Below are 21,237 nucleotides of genomic sequence, written 5' to 3' on the forward strand. Positions count from 1 at the left end.
ATCTCGACGTTGTCATCTGACTCATAGGGAGTGGCCACATGTCCTCCTATAGCTGCGCCAACTCACTTCATCGGTTTAGTTTTTCCATTACGTCATGGAATGAGTCTTCTACCACCTTGGCAGTCAAATCAAACGTCAAATTCTTATAAATCGAAGCTTAATCCCCCCTGTCGATTCTGCTTTCCCATCAGGCGTGATCTCAGCTGTTAGATCTGGGGCCTCCAGATTCAACGCCATTCGCACATTTTTCCCAGTTGACTTGCTCGACCATTAGTGTGTGATCAATGGTAGTTTTCTCTCTCCTCCACTTGCCACACATCGGGCACTGAGTGGAATCGCTCCGTTTTCGCCAATTCCTCTTATCGCTTGAGGGTGCCCTCGATCAATACTGCTAGTTTTCAGAGTGCGGGTCCCACCTTGACCTTTAGCCTTTTCCTTTTCCCCACAGTTTTCCTGGCTCTCATGTGACCGAGTGCTCGGGGCCTTTCCTTATCGAGGGGTTTTGCCTAGTAATGCCTCTATTTCCCCATCCAGGCTTCTGAGGGGCTAGTTTCGCCTCTTGTGCAGTCTCCATGGGCCTCGATCAGTGCACTTTGACCGAGGTCCTCATCGCTCGACGCTAGCTACTAACCACCACTGTCCAGACACGTTTTTGATCGCTGTTTCTTAATTCTTTGATGTCTATCCTAACCTGATATAGTCATGGTCCTTCTAACAATTCTTCATGGATCCAATCTGAATCATGGCCTTCCCACTGCAAAAGATTTTGGACCACCAAAATTTGGTTTTCAAGCATCGACTAAGTGAGGGTATTGTTTTCTCACTTGCCCAATTTCAATCCACTTTGCACTACCTGGCTTTGAACCTTTGAGCCCTACTCTGAGGTATTCAACATCTCCTCTGCACGCCGTCCTCACCTTCTTTTCCAGCATTGTGTCTTCTTGCAATTCATTAATATATTTAAGTAGTAGGTCATCGATAGAAGGAAATTGACTCTGCTCTTCAAGATCCTCAATCATTGAAGGTTCAAACAATCTCAAGCAATCTACATTTATGACTGAGTAGATGTGCATGTAAGCTAGGAGATCAAGGCGAAAAGCATTCTCACCAATCTTCTCAAGTATTCTGAAAGGTCCATACATGATGGGCTTTAGCTTTTTACCTTCACCTTGCATCTTTTCCTTGTTGATATACAGCTAGACCTGGTCACCAACTTGAAAACTATGCTCCATCTGATGCTTTTCATGCCTAGCATTATATTTGGCTTGGCTCTTCTCCAGTTCTTCTTGTATTGCCTGGTGGATCTCTTGGATTTTTTCAATGAACCTGGCTGCCCTGTCCACATCACTGTGTCCCTCAACTATGGGATCTTCACCAAAGACAAAATCCAAAGGATACCTTGGTGTGAAACCAAAGCATGTTTCAAAAGGAGATCTCTGTGTAGAAGAATGTTCTTCTCTGTTGTAAGCATGTTGCACATAACATAAATGTTCATCCCAAAGCTTAGGATGTTTGCTGCAAAATCCCTTGAGTAACTAGATCACTGTCCTATTAACTACTTTTGTTTGGCCATTAGTTTGTGGATGAAAAGGTGTGATTTTCTTTAGTTTGGTGTCCATCCGCTCCGACAAACTTGACCAAAATTTCCCCACAAATCTGGTGTCTCGATCAGATATAATGGAAGTGGGTAATCCAAAATGGACCCATACATGTTCAAAGAACAATTTTGCAGTCTGTTCAGCTGTAAACTGTTTATTACAAGGTATCAAAATACACATTTTGCTGAACCTATCCACAACAACATATAGATAAACATGACCATTTCTAGATTTAGGAAGTCCTCCAACAAAATCCATTGAAACACTTTCCTAAGGATGAGAAGGTACTAGTAATGGAGTCTACAAGCATAGTTTTCAGTTGTTGGGCTTGCTTTTAGCACACATAGTACATCCTCTTACATATCTAGAAAATGTCTCATTCATTTTTGGCCAATAACAAAATCTTTATAGCTGTGCAACTGTTTTACTTACCCCAAAGTGACCTAATATTAGGGAAGTGTGTGCTTCTCTAATTATCTTTATTCTCTCAGTTTGTGGAATGCAAAGTTTCCCACAATGGTATAAGATTCGGTCCTTCACATGATAATCCAATTCTTCTACTCTTTTGCCTTGACCCAAAGTTGCATATACATCTTTAAAGTCTATATCTTGAGCATATTGTTCAATGTAGCTTTCATGTAGCACAAAATTATGCTTAAGTATAGTATATGTATTTATAGTTGGTCTAGATAACATGTCTACAACTTTGTTATGTATGCCCTTTTTATATCTGATGACTAAATGAAACTGGTGTATAAAACCCATCCATTTGTAGTGTCTTGATTGCAGCAATTTAGTTTGGGAGTGTAGATATTAAAGTGGTAGATGATTAGTATGTATTACTTTCTCTTTGCCCATTAAGTAATGTTTGCACTTTTTCACACTCTGAACTAATGCATACAATTCTTTATCATATGTAGGATAGTTAAATACCACAAGATTAAAATTCTCAGAATGATAACATATGGGTTTACCATGTTGTGTCAACACTGCTCCCATGGCATAGTCACTGGCATCAGTTCTAATGTCGAATGGTCTTTGCAGGTTAGGCAGTGCTAGTACAGGTGCTGTACTAATCTGTTCTTTCAAGGTGTCAAAGGCTTTCTGATGTTTGCCTCCCCACTAAAACACCTTGTTCAATCCTGTTAAAGCATGTAAGGGAGCTGCAATTGAGGAAAAGTTAGAAATGAAGTTTCCACAATATTGTGTTGCTCCTAAGAAGCTTCTCACTTCTCTATCAGACATGGGTTTAGGCTAGTTTATAATGACTACCACTTTAGAGGTATCTATCTTCAATTCACCACCCCCTACTATATTACCCAAGTAGTTTAGAGATGTTTCGCCATATTCACATTTTGAGAGTTTAACATAAATTTTTTCTCTTCTAAAAACATCTAGTATTTGCTTAACATGCTTTAAGTGTTCTTCCCACGTTTTACTAAAAATCAGAATGTCATCCAGGTACACAATAACAAAATCATTAAGAAAAGGTCTGAGTACATCATTCATTAATCTCATGAATGTAGCATGATCATTACTTAAGCCAAAATGCATAACCAGCCACTCATACAAACCCTGCTTTGTTTTGAAAGCAATCTTCCATGCATCTTTTTCTGCAACTCTAACCTGACGATATCTACTGTGCAAGTCTAGCTTGGTGAAATAAACAACTTCCTTCAATTGATCTAAAAGATAATCTATGCGAGGAAGGGGATAATGATTTTTTATCGTTATCTTATTCAGTGCTCAGTAATCAATGCACATTCTCCACGAGCCATCTTTCTTTCTCACCAAAACGATTGGTGACCCACATGGTGATGTTCTAGGCCTGATGAACTTCTCGAGCAACTCCTGCATCTGCTTCTTGATTTCAGCATTCTCTAATGCTGACAACCTATACATTCCAATGTTAGGCAATGGAACATCTTGCTGCAGAATAATATCATGTACTATTTCCTTTTCGGGTGGCAGACCTTTAGGTTCCTGAAAGAAGATATCATATTCTGAAACAACCCTTTCTATATCAGCTTGCTATTTAGCATTACAGCCTTCAAATACATTGGTTTTGTCAGGTTTCTTTTCCTTTACAACCATCAGTAAGAATTGTTTGCATGAATTTATCATTCTTTTCATCTTCCCTGAGTTTATGAGAGTATAATTATTCTTTAGCTTATGAGCCCTTACAAAGTATTTGATTCTATCTCTAACAAGTAGATACTTATTCTTAGCTCTATATAAAATAGGCTTTCTATCATACAAATAAGGACTTCCTAAAACAATTCTGCATATATCCAAAGGAATTATGTCTAACTCCACCTCATCTACAAATGCTGACCCAAAAGAAAATTTGAGTTTGCACTGTCTAGTCATTTGTAGTTGTGCTTTATCATTCAACCATCCTAATGGGTATGGTTTCTTGTGATGTGTGGTTGCTAATCCCAATTTCTCTACAATTGCTTCAGAAATTAAATTTACTTGTGAGCCACTATCAAACAAAGTATCAATCTTTTGATGTTTGGAAATAAATCAAATATGGAAAAGCTCATGCCTTTTTCTCTCATTTTCTTCACCAATAACAGATTGAGCAGAATTACTAGTAGATGCTTCAAAATTCTTACCTTTGATACCTATGGCTGCAATGGTTGTTTCATCTCCCGAGTCTGACCCAAAATCTTTCTGAATAGTTGTAGCAGTCTTCTTTTTCTTACCCTTGAACTTCTTAGGTCTCAGCTCTGGATGCAGAATCCAACAATGCTCATCATCATGCCCATCCTTTTTACAGCGAGTGCATGAAGCTTTGCTTTTCTGTGCAGTGTTAGCCTTCTTTGCTTTCCACTTCTGCTTTCTTTTCTCCTTGCTCTTGCTTGCAGTGGGTTGGGATGGTCCCCCAACTTCTGGATTTCCATTCTTTCCTCTAGCTTCTAGATGAGTAGCTTGCACAAACACCTCATCTATACTAGTGGGATTGAACATGAGGATGGTATGCCTCTTGTAGCTATGTAGACCACCAATGTACTTCAATAGAATTTCTGGTGAGTCTAATGAAATTACTAGAATCTATGCTCTCTTTCTAAATTCTTGAGTGTACCCTTGCGCATTTTTCCCTTTCAACTGCCGAAGAGTTTGCCAACTCATCATGGCTTGTTGCATGTAGGCCAATGGGTAGAACTACTTTTTGATTGCAAAAACAAATTCATTCCAGATAGAGGTAGTCTTACCGTGTCTTTTCATATCAGCTTGGGTTTTGCCTTCCCACCAAACCAAGGTAGTGCCTCCTAGGCGTAGGCTTTCCAGTTAAATATTGCTCTTGTCTAAGTTGATGTTCTATACTCTACAATAAATATCAATTTTTCTAATCCAATTGTCCAACTTTTCTTCATTTAACTCTCCATCATATATAGGTAAATCAAACTTAACATCTAGCTTTATTAAAGATGCTTTCTTCTTATGCATCGAGCTGTTAGGAGGTGTGAGAAATCTTTCTTCTTTCCCCTTTTCTTTGGAGTGGTCATGGAAGTGAGATTCATCTTCTTCTTTGTCTTTTTTAGAGCCTGATGAGTCTTCATCCTTATGTTTTCTAAATTCCCTATACATTTCTTCTACCATGGACTTTATAGCTAGGAAACTTTCTATGAATTGAGGGTCTAGCCCCACAGAACATTCCTCTAACATTTTCTTCCAAGGATAAACTATCCTGATTTCATGATTAGTTTCCACCAACTCTCCTTCTCCTAATTTGAGCTTCGATCTAGTGAGCATTCAACAGCTAAACCAACACAAGCTTGTCTAACCTTTACAACCTTTGGCTCTGATACCACTTGATCTGATAATCACCCTATGAGTGATTTAAGTTAAATATTTATTGAATAAAGGTATTATAGACTCATGTGTTGGTGTGTGTCTATGTTATTTAGGCAACAGATCAATCAGATTGCAAACACATAGACACTTGAAATGGAAAACAATAGAGAAATATAGTAAGCAAATATAAGAACACGAGAATTTAATAAGGAGTTCACCGTATCCTTCAGGGATACGTCTCCATTCCAGCTCTCAATGGTGGCCTTCTTTTATTGTGTCTTAAAGTAGGGAATTACAATGAAGGAGCTCAATGTGAGTCTCCTGAACAAAATTTTCTTGGCAAGGTGGTTCTTGGATGCCCCAAGCCACTAGAGTACACATACTCTTTTCCTTACCAGCTCTATGACCTTTCTGGTCTTCAATGGAGAGAGTCCAATGTGGTGCTCAGTCCAAAAAGATCCTCTCAAGGATGGCTTGAATCTCTCAAGCTCTCTGGTGCTCGATGCTGCCTTTAGTCAGCTTGGCCCTCTATCTTTTTTTCTGCTTTGCTTCACTATCTTTCCTTTCTCTGTTCTTCCTTTCTGTGTTCGGTCTTCCTTTCGGTGTCCTGTCCTCTCCTTCTTTTTCTGCTTTGCCTGTGCATGGCTTTAAGGCCATTCAAGCTCATGGTTGTTTACTTTCCCTTCCACTTTCGTTAGTTCGCTTGCTACAACTTCGCTTGGAGTTCCCTGTCTCGGCGTCGCCATCTGACTCACAGGGAGTGGACACATGTCCTCCTATAGCTGCATCAACTCACTTTGTTGGTTCGGTTTTTCTGTTACATCATGGAATGAGTCTTCTTCCACCATAGCAATCAAATCAGACATCAAATTCTTATAAATCACAGCTTAACCCCCTACCGATTCTGCTTTCCCATCGGGCGTGATCTTAGCCATTAGATCTGAGGCCTCTAGATCCAACACCATTCACACATTTCACACGGTTGACTTGCTTAACCATTAGTGCATGATCAGCAGTGGTTTTCTCTCTCCTCCGCTTGCCATGCATCGAGCGCTAAGTGGAATCGCTCTGTTTTTGCCAATTCTGCTTATCGCTTGAGGGTGCCCCAGATCAATACTGTCGGTTTTTGGAGAGCGGGTCCTGCCTTGACCTTTAGCCTTTTCCCCCATGGTTTTCATGGCTCTCATGCAACCGAGTGCTCGGGGCCTCTCCTTCTTGAGGGTTTTTGCCCAATGATGCGATTACATCAAAATCTGCCTTTGCTTCCCAATCCAGACTTCCCAGGGGCTAGTTTCACCTCCTGCGCAGTCTCCATGGGCCTCAGTCAGCGCATTTTGACCAAGGTCCTCATTTCTCCACGCTGGCTGCTAACTGCCACTGTTTAGAGGTGTTTTTTATCGTTGTTTCTTAATTCTTTGATGTCTGTCCTGACCTAATACAGTCATGGTCCTTTTGACAATTCTTCATGGATCCAATTCGGATCATTTATTTATGGATCATTCTAAAATCAACGTCCTCCCACTGCAATTGGATGGTGATATGTTCGTTATCCTCTCCTTGGATATCTTAATTCTTAAAGGAGTAGACCCTATCATGAACCAAGTTCTATAGATGACCAGAAATAGGTATTTTGTGTATTAATTTCTCACATGTAAGTTACTCCTTTATATTTTCGTGCATGTAATTTCCCTGCAAATACTGAATTTTTTTATCCTCTACAGGGTCATAATGATATGTATGCCTCTTGTGGAAAGGTTATAGGTAAACCCAATTCCTCTTCCTTTCTCATTTCTAATTTATTTTGGTATGAGCCCAGGTCATCTAACCAAGCCATGATTATGAATTTTGCAAGTGAGATTTTTGTTCGATGCATTTAGGGTTCGGCTTCAATGGGAATCTTCCATTTCAAACCTTCAACTCTGCAAGTTCTAATGAAACCTTCTATATTGTGTATGTTTCTAAAGGTACTTACAGAGTTGAAATTCAAAACATGGAATAGGGTTTTTGTAGTTGATGTTGAAATAATGCTTTGGCTATTTTTATGGAAGTTAGGTTAAAAAATTTAGTTATGGCCACTCGGCTCAAGCCCACCCATGAGGGATATTGTTACTTTCATTGAATTTGATGTATTTATTTTAACTATCTGTAGTTTATGAAAACTTCCAATTGGTTTTGTTCTATGTAATAATGGGGTCATCTTGTGTTCCTAATTAGAGGATAATTAGTTAATTATTCTCTGTGATTGTTGCCATTATATAGAGAACTATGAGAAATATATACTTATATGAAAGTATTCGAAGTTTCCTCCCATTTAAAAGTGTTCCTTTCATTTTATTTTCGTCATTGGATATACTTTGTTGATAGTAGTTGTTTTACTTGTTGAATTTTTATCTTGATAGTTTGCATTCTTGTTAGAGTATTTATCATATTTTTCATAAATTTATTGTTAAATAGTGTATACTTTCTTTTGTTTATACTGATAGAGCATAGGCTATAAACCTATTTTATTCATTATTTACTCTCTTGTTCATATTTAGAAATAAAGGAACAATTTATTTTTTCAAGTTGGTTGTAGAAGCTTTGACATTTGCTTCTACAGTATTCGTGATAAGTCTTTATCCATATTTTTCCACACATGACATGAACTAATATTTAATTAAAACAGGATCGCTATTCACATTTATATCATATACATATTTATTATATATATTTTTATAGATTGGGAGGCAAGTGGGGCCTTGTCTCCGGGACTTAACACATTCCTTCCAACCCTAAGTATTGAAGAGTTCAAGTTTTTTCCCAGTAGATGGATGAACCTCGTTCTCCAGCAAGACTTGAAACTAGCCTAAATTCACTCACATAACCTTTCTTTATTTCCATATCATAACACCAATATTAAATTCAAAAATATTGGATTGTGTGGTAGAAAAGAAATATATGCAGAAGACATGTTCCAAAAAACACATTTTACTTATCTGATCTTTTGTATTTGTTCTTGCCATGAAAATTTTGGTTGACAAAAGAATTCTCCACCCAACTAATGAGACCTAGTATCCTATACAAGTCCTCCACGCAATTTAGCTTCAAAACCAGAGCAATTTTCATGAAAAAGACCCTACCAGGTCAAACCTATGACATTCTCTAACCCCACCAAGTCGATTCTAGGGTTTTAACTAAGCAGACAAGCTTCATCTTGGAATTCGACTAGCCAACCAGCTCAAGAATCCCTTACCTTGGCAATGTCTTGTTTCCCTCCACAATGCCTTGTCTAAGGGTAATAATATTACAACTTTATTCTCCTCCCTTGACCCTCCTCTAACCAGGTTCCAAGTTCACAAAGGTTTCCTTAGGATTTTTCCATTTCACCCTCTTGGCTCCCCTTTTCCCACTAAGATGATTTATATCTAGGGACAAGAATAACTTTCTGGTATGTTAAAATCTTATTTAGAATATTTTCCCACCATAATTTTCATAGCTGACCATAAACGTTGTTTCATTAATGAAATTTAAAAACAAAAAATTATTTCTATCGTTTACCCATACTAGGCCTTCAACATGGCCCACAGTTTACTAGGTGACTTTAACAACAATAAATTAAAATATTTACAATTTACTATGGGTATTAAATCTCCCCTCCCCCCATGAGTGTAACAATGTCCTCAGTGTTTTCCTGACCCTTAGAATAGGATGAAATATGCCTACTGCATAAAATTCTCATCCACCTATGTAGCCTCTTCCAGGCTAAAGTGCTTCCACTACACTTTAACTTGGGTGTTATCTCACTTTGGGATCATTATTTCTCTCTGATCGAGAATACACATAGCCTCGACCAAGATTTCTTTGTCTCACTTGACCTATGTCCACAGCCAATAGAGCCATTATTAGGTTCCAATATTCACTAATTAAGAAACACATTAAAATCAGTTTACTTTTTGTTTTACCTGTACATCTTACCAATTAATAATATGCCTACGATATATAACTAGGCAAAGCCAATTGATATGCTATAGGCCCAATTCGAGCAAGTATCTAGAAAGGGCCAAAAAATTAGCGAGCCAATTTTGCGTAGATTCCCAACCTCAAGGTGCTCTTTTATTGTTTGATCCTTACATACACATGATCCCCCACCTAAAATTTCCTATACGTTCGTCTTTTATCTACATAATTTTTCTATTGATCTTAAGCAACTTTCAAATTCATTCATACTTTCCTTACAATGGTTTCCATTTCTTCTAGCAAGTCTCATCCCAATATTATTTTATCTTCAGGGTTACTCCAATTAATAGGTTTCCTACACCTTTTCCCATATAATATTTCAAATGAGCTCATCCCTATGGAAGGATGATAATTATTATTGTATGAAAATTCCACCAGGTGAAGATAATATTCCCACTTGGTTGGTTGTTGCAAAACTACATTCTTAACATATACTCCAATACTTTGTTCACTTATTTATGTTTTCCATCAGTCTTTTGATGGTAAGCAGTATCGAATTGTACTTGAGTTCCCAATCCTATAAAGAGAGACTTCCAAAAAGCAGAAGTAAATTTCACATCTATATCAGATTTTACTACCTTAGATATAGCATGTAAATGAAAAATTTATCTTATAAATATGTTTGTGATTTGAACAAATTTGAAGCATGAATGTATAGAAAAAAATGTGTTTATTTACTTCATTTATCCACTATCACCATTATGGAGTAATTTTTCCTTTTTGATTTAGGTAAAACCATGATAAAATCCAATGTGATGATTTACCATTTCCACTCAATAATGGGTAATAGGTGGAGTAAAATTGTTGGATGTTGATGCGTAGATTTTACCTATTAACACTCTAGACATCTCACTAGATAGTTTTCCACTTCCCTCTTCATACCAAGCCAAAAATACTATTTTGTTAAAGATGTATTAATTCTTGGTAACTAGGGTGTTGATTGGGGACATAAATATTGTTCCTATAGATTAACAAATTATTCTTATTAATGTCATATCCTAGTTATTTTTCAATGTCGTCTTCTTGCTTGGATTTCTTCCATAAAAATGATATTTTGGGTATTTTTGAGTTGCATCTTTAATCTAATTTGTAAAATCCAATTTTATTTGACTAACTGAGATTTCATAAATATAATTCAAACTCCTACTTAGGGCATACACCACTTGATTTTCCTTACCATTCAAATGTTTTATATCAAAGTCAGTTCCACAAAATAAATTAGTCCATCGTACTTGCCAAGCATTAAGGGTGGGATTCTTAAAGAAATTAGTTAAACTACTATGATCAGTCATCAAAATGAGTTTCTTCCCAAATAGATAGTGTGGCCATACTTTTAAAGCATGAACTATTATTGTTAATTCTATGTCATAGGTGGAATATTATTTCTCATGATCCTTTAACTTCCGGGATTCATATGCACTACCCAGCCTTCTCACATCAACACGCCTCCCACCCCTTCTTGAGATGCATCTCTATCGACAAAAAAAACATTTTCTATCTCTACAATCTTTAAAATAGGGGTACTATTCAACAAATTCTTTAGTTGGTCAAAACTATTTTATCACTCTACTATCCAGTTAAAATCTCTCCCTTCTTTTGTAGAGGGGTTATGGGATAAGCTACTATAGAAAACCCCTTTATAAAATGGGAGTAATACCTTGTTATCCCCATAAAGGATCTAATATCCACAACATTTTTGGGAATGGGCCACTCCATAATTGTTTTAGTATTTTTACTATTACATATATTCCCTCTTGAGTGATTATGTGTCCCAAATATTGTATTTTATTTTTATAAGTTCACATTTTCTATAATTGGCATATAATCGGTGTTCTCGCATAGTCTAAAATGTTATCTAGAAATTTCTCTTATGTTCTTCCATATTCTTCGAATAAATTAGGATGTCATCAATAAAAATCAATATGAATTTTTCAAGGTATGGGTGAAATATGCTATTCATAAGACACATAAATGTGGTTGGGGCATTAGTAAGCCCAAAAGGTAAGACTACAAACTCATAGTTCCATTAACGATTCTCAAATGTAGTTCTATATATGTCTTCATCTCTGATATTTGTTAGATGGTATCTTGATCGTAAGTCAATCTTGAAAAACATTGTAGCCTCCTTAACCTAATCGAATAACTCATCAATCCTAGGTAATGCATACTTTTTTTAATAGTTAACTTATTTAATTTTTGATAGCCATTGCAAAGACTTAGGGTGCCATATTTATTATTGGAAAAGAGGATAGGAGCTCCCCATTGTGATATGCTTGGGAAAATGCATTTTTTATCAATCAACTCCTAAAGTTGTAGTTTTAATTCAGTTAATTCTTGTATGCTTATGTGATAGGGTGCCTTAGATACTGGGATGGCTCTCAAAATCAACTCAATTGTAAAATTGATATCCCATTCAGGGGGTAACCTAAGGATCACTTTCGGAAGACATCAGCAAAATTTTGGACAATCGGTAGGTTTCATAAGGTTTTTGTCTTCTCCTTATAGTGTGTCCCACTTGGACTGCATAAATCTAGTAGCCTTCCTAACGCATTTCCCCAGCTATGAAAATGTGATTGGTTTCAATTTCAAAGGTCTTTTTACCCCCTCGATATATTTCCTAACACTTTATTCATTAATAAAACCAATGGTTTTACCTTTACAGTTTACAAGGGACCAATGTTTTTCCAACCAATCCATACCAATTAAAACGTCATAAAGACCTAAGGGAAAAACATTCAAGTTTAAATTTATTGGCTAACCTGCCAATTCAATAGGACAATTTTCCACTTTTTCTACCACTTTCCTTTTTTCCCAAGTAACTAATTGAACCAGTAATGGGTTCTCAAACTTACTAGCTTGCACATGGAACATTTCCACTAATTTAGGATTTATAGAGCTCAAGTTTGCTTCGATACCTATTAGAATGGACACCATTGACACCTAATCTTTGGGATTAGGTAAATCCATGTAAATATTGTAAATAGGAAAATAAAGAGAGTTGGAAGACGAAGAGACATTTGGAGATGAAACCTAATAGTAACACTCTCCATGTATATGTTCATGTTCCATGTTAATTCAAAAACACAATTGAATTCGTGGAGTTACCTCCTTTCCTAGCATGGTATCAAAGCCATATCCAAAAATTAGTTGTCTTTTTGTAACTTGTTGGACACCTAATACTCTATGGGTTAGTGTGGAAGTGGAATATACTAAGGAAGTCCAAGAGACCTTGGGATGTGGAACCTAACGGTCACACCATGTACTATAAATGTATATCATTTGTTAATAAAAAATGTACTCTCATGTTTTATCTTTCCTATTTGCCCTTGCCATCTGTGTGTTCAACATGGTATCAGAGTAGGCGTATTCCTGCCCTACATAATTATTTTGAGCCATTTTTTATGGCCTTTCTGTGCAAGTCATTTCTACCATCAGTTCTACATTTTATGAATATTTTCTCAGCTAAATTCTAGCTGCAACCTCTATCATTTCTCCAACACTATTTTTGGCTTCCCTCTGCTTTGTAACTCCCTATTCTGCCTACGTTTTCCCTTGCATAAAAAATGCTACTCTCTATCTATTATTCACTTGCATATAAAAGCGTTGCTCCTCTGCTCTGCTCTGACATGGTATAATATAATATGCTGCCCATACCAGTTCAGTTTCCCATATAATATGTTGTAGTAAACATTGTGGTGTCAGTATACATTTCCTGAAGGCTGCTCCATACAGATGGTGTTAGTATATGTTTTATTCTTTTTGAATATTTTGCCCTCCAACCATTATGCTCGATGATATCGCTGGTGTTTGCCTCCCCACCATAGCCACCAGAAATTCCATCTTGCCGGTCGGACCAGAGAAGTCTGCAGTTGGTGTTTAACATGGCATATGCTCAGTGATATTTTCTCTGGAATGTATGTGCTTTTGCTGCATTGTCTTTCACCAAGTCCAAACCTCAACATGATTGTGTTCTTCAAGCAACAATAACTGGGGGAGCCATTGTAACCGCTGTTGAGTTTCTGAATACATGTGACGAAGTGAATCAACCTCGACCTGGAGCCAACTATGTCACAGAGCATTTGGAGGCCACAGTAACCAGTTGAAAGTCCCATATACGCAGTGGTACATAAAATTCCAATGGTAAAGTTTGAGAGGCCATCTCCATGATCATTATCTGATTTTGCAAAGAAAATGTCAAAAGTATTGTGCTATTTTTTATTGTAGAGTAAAGTCTTGCGAAGAGTGTCACTGGCAGTAAAGTCTTGAAGGCTCATGGCCTTGCACTAGAAATACCTGAGGATGCACAGTCAAGGAAAAGGTATTTCCTCTTTGGAGCCCGCATGAAACATTCGAGTGTTTGAAACATTGGAGCATTCGAAAGTTGATATTTAAGATTGATTTTATTGACGTGTTGTATAATTTATAATCTATGTGTATAATTTGTCGGTTAAGTTTGAATAAGTTCTCTGTGCATGGGGTCTTTTGTATTACAATCATGTAGAAGCCTGTGTATGCAAGGGATTTCCATTTGAGTTTAATAGCATTCACAGGTTGCAATATGACATTCTTGTTAAAATTGGCAACTGGGGCCAAACTTCATGTGGGTCATCTTATTCATGGCTGATAATATTTTTATTAGATTCCTCTCATCGAGAGGTGTAAGATTGACATAAAGATCATCTGATTCTTATAAGTATTCATGGAGATATCAATTTATTTTGATTATGGAATTATTATCAAGCCGACCTACAACTCATGTAGGCTCAGAAGCCCAACAGTTGCATCTATTCAAACATCATCATTTGTGTATAAATACAAGAGGACCTTTCCTCATTTTCACTCACTCATCTCATCACATCTCTCTCTCTCTCTCTCTACTACGCAGAAACGTGTCTCTTCTCAACTACGCAGAAAAGGGTCTCTCCCTCACACATGTGAAGCCGGAAGCTGCTGAAACTGACGCTGCAACTGCAGAAGTAAAGTTTGACCTATGTGGACCAAAATATCTCCTCATATGAACTGCTTAGTAGGTTCATCTGAACCTCCTCTGGAATCTGCAACTTTTGGTGGTGGAATCAAGTCAATCCGACAGATGGTTTGCAAGATATCGATTGCCCTAGTTTGAAGGAAGCTGTTGAAACTGAAGCTGCAACTGCAGAAGTGAAGTTTGACCCACGTGGACTAGAAGATCTCCTCATATGAGCTGTTTTTTAGGTTCATTTGAACCTCCTCTGAAAGCCACACCTTTTGGTGGTGGAATCAAGTCAATCCGATGGACGGTTTGCAAGATATCGACTGCCCTAGTTTGAAGGAAGCACCTGAAATTGATGCTGCAACTGCAGAAGTGAAGTTTGATCTGCGTGGATAGAATATCTCCTCATCTAAACTGTGTTGTAGGTTCATCTGAACATCCTTTGGATTTCGCAACTTTTGGTGGTGGAATCAAGCTGATCCAACGACCGTTTGTGAGATATCGTCTACCCTAGTTTTATGATGAAGTTGCTAATGCTGATGCTGTTGATCTAGGGTTTGCTATTGCTAATATAAATCAGATTTATTGTACTATTTCTCTCTGCTGAATTATTGAATATAAAAGAAGATTTGATCAAAGGGTTTCCCACACATTGTGGGGTTTGTCCCTAGCTAGCCACCACATCTTGTGTCTCTTGTCTTGGCTTGCTTTCTGTCGATCATTTAATGTTCTTTCTGCACTTTACTTTATGTACATGTGATTGCTAATCTGTTCACTATAATAAGAAAAGGAAGTAAACTGTTATAAGCATAGAACATACCATAACTTAACATGGTATCAAAGCTGAGGTGAAGACAAAACTCGATCAAGAGCAAGAGCAATCACTGAAGAGAAGATTGGAAAGGTTATCCTAAAAGAACGATGGGGTCCTCAACACTCTTTCCTACCTAAGACAAGTTCCGTGGGAAAGCTGACTATCATGGATGGAAGATGTCTATCAATCTAACCCTTGAGGAACAAGGAGTGTTGGATCATGTGAAAGGCAATATTATTGAGCCTCCATCAAATGCACCTCCTGCTGCCAGGAACAAATGGAAGAATGGAGAAGTTAAAGCGAAGAAGATCATCCGGGACTCTATTGACAAGCACTTAGTGGCCTACATCTTTGAACTGGACACCTCCAAGGAAATCTACGATAGAGTAGTAAGTTTATTTAAATTTAATGATGCAAATCAAGTTTTGTTTCTTAGAAATAAGCTGAGGGAAATCAAGAAAGGTAAAGATGAGAGTATGCAAGCATACTTCTTAAGAATCACCGAAATCAAGAACGATGTCCTATCTATTGGGGAGACTATTACTGATAGGGAAATGACACTCACGACTCTTGGAGGATTACCATCCAAATGGTACGTGTTCAGGATTACTCTTCTGAACAATCATGTAATTCCTGGTTTTGAGGAATTAATGGCTAGATGCATTCAAGAAGAAACAAGGGTAGAAGAGCAATAATGCCCTTACCTAAAGGTCATGCTGCTGCCTTTTTCTTCTCATGCTAAGAAAAGAAATAATTCTTGGACTAAATCAAAAGGAAAGTCTAGACCTAAGGGTGGACGAAAAGGACGATGTTACATCTACGATAAAGCAAGTCACTATGCAAGGGAGTACCCTAATAGAAAGGACTCACATTAGGACGATGATCAAAATCCCTCTGATGGAAATTAAAGGAATGAAAAATTCAATAGCAAAGGTAAGAGGAGAGCTGGGAATCAAGCAAGAGAACAACCATTCAAGAAGGCTAGAATTTCTAGGATGTATTAAATGCCCCTAACCTCAAAAAGAACCTAGTGTCCATCTCAGCAATGGAAGACAAAGGCTACAAGGTAACATTTAGCGATGGCAAGGTACTTATATGGAAAAATAATGTTAAAAATGCTTTTACTCTTGGGTTTAGTGTTTATTGATCATACCAGGTCGATGGAAATTCACTAGGTGTCATGTCTTATGACACATCTCTTCAGTTCGAACTTTGGCATCGGAGGATTGCCCCCCTTCACTACAAAGCTATACTCAGTGTAAGACAAATGGTGATAGGGATGCTTGAATTCCAACTAGAGAAAGAAGTGTATGTCTAGGATGTGCCGAAGGAAAGCTCAAAAAGGGATCATTCCCCTCAAGCCAAAGCAAGACCTCTGATATATTACAGTTGGTTCACTCAAGCATACCTAAGGTTAGCACTAAGATGGAGACTACTACACCACATACTCCTGAGTAGAATGGTGTGGCAGAAGGTAAGAACCGTACGATTGTGGAAGCTGTCTCTATGGGTAGATGATGTAACAATGCCTGATGTGGAGGAACCCATGTTGAGTCTTGAAAATGTCATTCATTTCCATTACACTTTCACTATTATGTCCATTATATCACCTCCATTTTACCTACATTTCACTACTATGTCACCACATTCATCCCACTTTCATTATCATTGGGCCACCTTTATGTTTCTCCAATCTTTATTATTTCTAAGCCTTTTAAGTGAATTTGTGGTTAAACATTAGAAAATAATGTGCATATGCTTATACCTAACAAATGGGTTGAGATTGTTGGTATGTGTAGGTTGAAAAGAGGCTTCTAGAAGATCCTTATGTGGCACCCCAAGGCCAAATTCGAATTTGAGTGGAAAGAATCATGGGATCATGAGGATATGTGTCACATCTCCTAATTGTATTGTAACTCTAAGAAGACATGTGTCTTATCAGTTCCTATTTTGATTAGGACTCTAGAGGTAGAGTGAGAGATTCATGGCTTCTCATTAATGAGATGGTTCTCATCTTTTTGTATAAATAGGAGATCTCTCTCCTTCATTTGTTAGTCCTTTTTAGCTTAGAGCTTGGAGCTTAGCTTATTAGTCTTTTTAGCTTGTGAGTTTGTAGTTCTTCCTTGATGGCTTTTGAAATTTTTGGAGAGCTTTGTTGTACTTTGTAATTTTGAAGAATTTGAATAAAGCTTTGATGTTCTCAACATGGAAGGAGATGTGAAGTAAATGTCATGGAGCATATTAGAATGTAAGGTAGAGTAGATTTCATTTTGTAATTTTGCTTTGATTTCATTATGTCATTTAATTTCTTTCAAGTTTGAGAGATTAGATTTTTCATTCATGCAATTTTAATTCATGCAAGTGTGCTCAACCGGTTGATTGTAGATTAGTAATGCACATAGCTTTTTAATGACTAATGACATGACGGAATCATCTTGTCCTTCTGCTGATTTTTTTTTTTTGAGTTCTAATTCTAGCATTGTTATTTCAATCAGTTTTGTTTTGCTCATTTACTTTCCTGCAATTTAGATATCATATTGCTTAACTTGTTCATGATTGCTTCTCATAAGGTAGATTGAGCTGAAGGGTAAAGGATCAGAAGAGTTGAAGTAGTGTGATTAGTTTCCTTTATGCAATTTAATTTCTTGCAATTTAGATATCATATTGCTTAATTTGTTCATGATTGCTTCCCATAAGGTAGATTGAGCTGAAGGGTAAAGGATCAGAAAAGTTGAAGTAGTGTGATTAGTTTCCTTTATGCAATTTAATTTCTTGCAATTTAGATATCATATTGCTTAACTTGTTCATGATTGCTTCCCATAAGGTAGATTGAGCTGAAGGGTAAAGGATCAAAAGAGTTGAAGTAGTGTGATTAGTTTCCTTTATGCAATTTAATTTCTTGCAATTTAGATATCATATTGCTTAGCTTGTTCATGATTGCTTCCCATAAGGTAGATTGAGGTGAAGGGTAAAGGATCAGAAGAGTTGAAGTAGTGTGATGAATTAGTTGCTTTGCTTTCAGTATTTGAGTTGCTTTAAGTTCAGTTTTTACTTTCTTTTTCATACAGCAGCAAGGATACTGGGTTTCATAGTCACTAGCTCATTGATTGGTTGCTGCATTCCATTTTGATTGAAGTAGCTGCATATTTACACTTTTGTTCAAGTAATAATTCCACCAATAACATGTTTTGAGATCTTTTGAAGTGCTAAAGTTTTGGAAGTGACCATAGGGACTTAGGCCTTAGGCCTTGTCTTGAAATCTCTATCCATACTTGTCCTTTAAAAGTATTCTTAAGACCTTAGAATAGGATTTCCATTTGCATTAGACACTTTAGGAAACCAACAAAAACAAAACCCCAAAACAAAATAAAATCTATAAAACAACGAAGTAAGAAAAAGGTTAACTAAGCACATATGGTGCACCACACTTCATCAGTTTACGATACCCAGATTGATAATTTATGTAGAGCAATTTAAGACGTTAAATTGACTAGACATTTTGGCGCCGTTGCCGGGGAAGTGTAATTAGGAGACCTTATTTCTTACATCTAAAAAAAAATTAATAATTCTTGAGTATGCTCTCCTCCTGCACTTCGTGTGATCTGGAGGATCAGAAAAAGGATTGTTAAGTAAAAAAAGAAATAATAATTCTTGAGTATGCTCTCCTCCTGCACTTTGTGTGATCTGGAGGATCAGAAAAAGAATTGTTAAGAAAAAAAAAAGACAAAATAAACTTCAACATTTCAATTGATTAAAAAAAAAATGAAAAAAAATGAAACTCAACTGCTTTGATAGGTTCAAATTGTCCAAAATTGTCTGGTTATGGTTTGTAGTGGTCTTCAAAACAATGTATCCTGTTTTAATAAGGTTTTCAACTTAGCTGCGGAAACTGCCCTAATTCCACAGCTAGTTAAGAATTCCGCAGTTGTTTCAAGGTTTAGCAGGTTACAAGTGTCCAATGAAAAAACCGACCACATGGGCATCTCTGGAATTGTCCCGACATGGATCCTATCCTAGTCACCCAGCTCAGATCAATGAAAAACCAGCCTAAGACCTCAGTCAAAGTTCTGTTTTTAACATGTTTTTCTTGAAGTATTTGCTGCCTGAAATTGAAAATCATTAATCCTTTTTATAAAATTTTACAATTTCAGAGAAGAAGAAAAGAGAAAAACAATCCTAGCTTCCACTGTGGGCTTAACAAGAAATATGCATCCCTGTCCAAGCATTGGCCCTGAAACAAACCTGCAAGAACATTTGTTAAAAAAAAATAAAAAAAAAATAGAAGCACATTAAGCTTTTTGTTAAGGGGAACGAATTGGGCCATGATGATGAGAGATTAGCCACTAGAACACTCATTTAAATTAAGAGTAAAGACATTTGAATCAGCTGGCAATTGTCTAACCAAAGAAGAAACTTTTGAAGTGATCACTGTCCTTAGGATTTAAAAGGCATTTCGGAAACACCATGAAGTAGATTGTTGCAGTCAGGCGTATACCATACAAATTCTGCGATTGGAAGGCTCGTAAAGAATTTTTTTTATATAGCATCTCCTCCCCTGACTGATTCATTTGTTATTGACTGCATCTGAAAACAATTTTTCCCCCTCTGAGATTCAATCTTACAGCCGAGTGCAACAAACGCAGAACAGTTAACTCAGAAAAACGTAAACAGCAGAAAAACGTCTAATTTCAAACGCTCGATTTGCCCAAACGGAGGCGAATTTGAAGAAAAGAAAACATGGTTTTTTTGCTAGGTGGGTCAATTAGATAACACAGAAACCGTTTGAAGAAATTTGTGGCGGTCTGGGAGAAATCCACAGTTCTTTGGAGCCTATTTTTGCTTGCTGCGTGTGAAAAAACAATGTTTTTTTTTAACAGTTGCAGCCATATTCCGATTTCTTTGAGAAATCCGCCCAGATCCGATTTTCTTGGCTACCAGGTCATCCACCGTGTCACTGAATGCGTGAGAGGAAAATATTTTTATTAAATGAACAGGAAATAGTTTGAACACGTCTTCCGCCACCCTTCTGCCCATTTAACAGAAAGATAATCAAATACGACACTTCTCCAACAGCTATTCCTATGACTCGGCGTTTTACTTGCTAAAATATCGGCACAGTGCTAATACTCATGGATCTTGTCTTCATTAACATGTTTTGTGTACGTGTTTAATTTTATTATGACGTGCTTGGCAGTTTGATCATATTTTCAGCCAAAAACTCTGCATTGTTTTTCTATCCGCTCTTCACAACATCTTGGCCTCTAAGAATCCTCTTGGCATAGTCGGAGTAATTACTGCATTCAACTTTCCATGTGTTGTACTTGGGTGGAAGGCATGCATCACTTTGGGTGGAATACATGAATCCTCTTTCCTCCACGTTTAACTCAAGGTTGGAAATATTCTCACACTCTATTTGTGATTATGGATCGTGGTTAATTTGACTACGACTTCATTGCCACCATGCTCACATAAGCCTTCACTCCTCCACATTTTTTTTTCTCTTCCACGCACACAGCCACTCCATTTCACAGTACTTTCTACACTCTGTTTTCATTAGCTGCGGAAACAAGCCACTTTCCGCAGCTGATTCAACTTTCCGCAGCTGGCTCAACTTTCCGCAGCTGTTTTGTTAAACTCTAGGTTGCAGGTGTCATCAAGCAAAACAAGCCACATGGGTAGTTGGGGAATGTCGGTACATGGATGGTGTCCTATTCATTCGATCAAATTTGATGAAAAAGACCCCGGTCAAAGGGAAGTCAAATTGTGTGTTATCACTAAGTCGCCACACTAAGTCGCTGCATGTCAAGAAAAAATTAATAATTTTGAATCAATGAAATGAACAAGTTATTTGCTCACTTTTCTGAAGGTATTGATTAATTTTGGATTGATGATGAAAAATGAATGGCTAACTTTGTATCCAAGATTTTTAGCTATAGAACCGTGCACATTCCGCAGCTAAAGTCTAATTCTGCAACCAGAAAAACTTCATTGTTCAAATCAGCCTATCTTTCTCATACAAAATCAGATTTTGATGATTTAATTATCGTTGGAAAGAT

The sequence above is a fragment of the Pinus tabuliformis genome, chromosome J, assembly GCF_031772625.1.
Source record: "Pinus tabuliformis cultivar Carrire ecotype Pingquan chromosome J, CPIR1, whole genome shotgun sequence".
Taxonomy (NCBI): Eukaryota; Viridiplantae; Streptophyta; class Pinopsida; order Pinales; family Pinaceae; genus Pinus; species Pinus tabuliformis.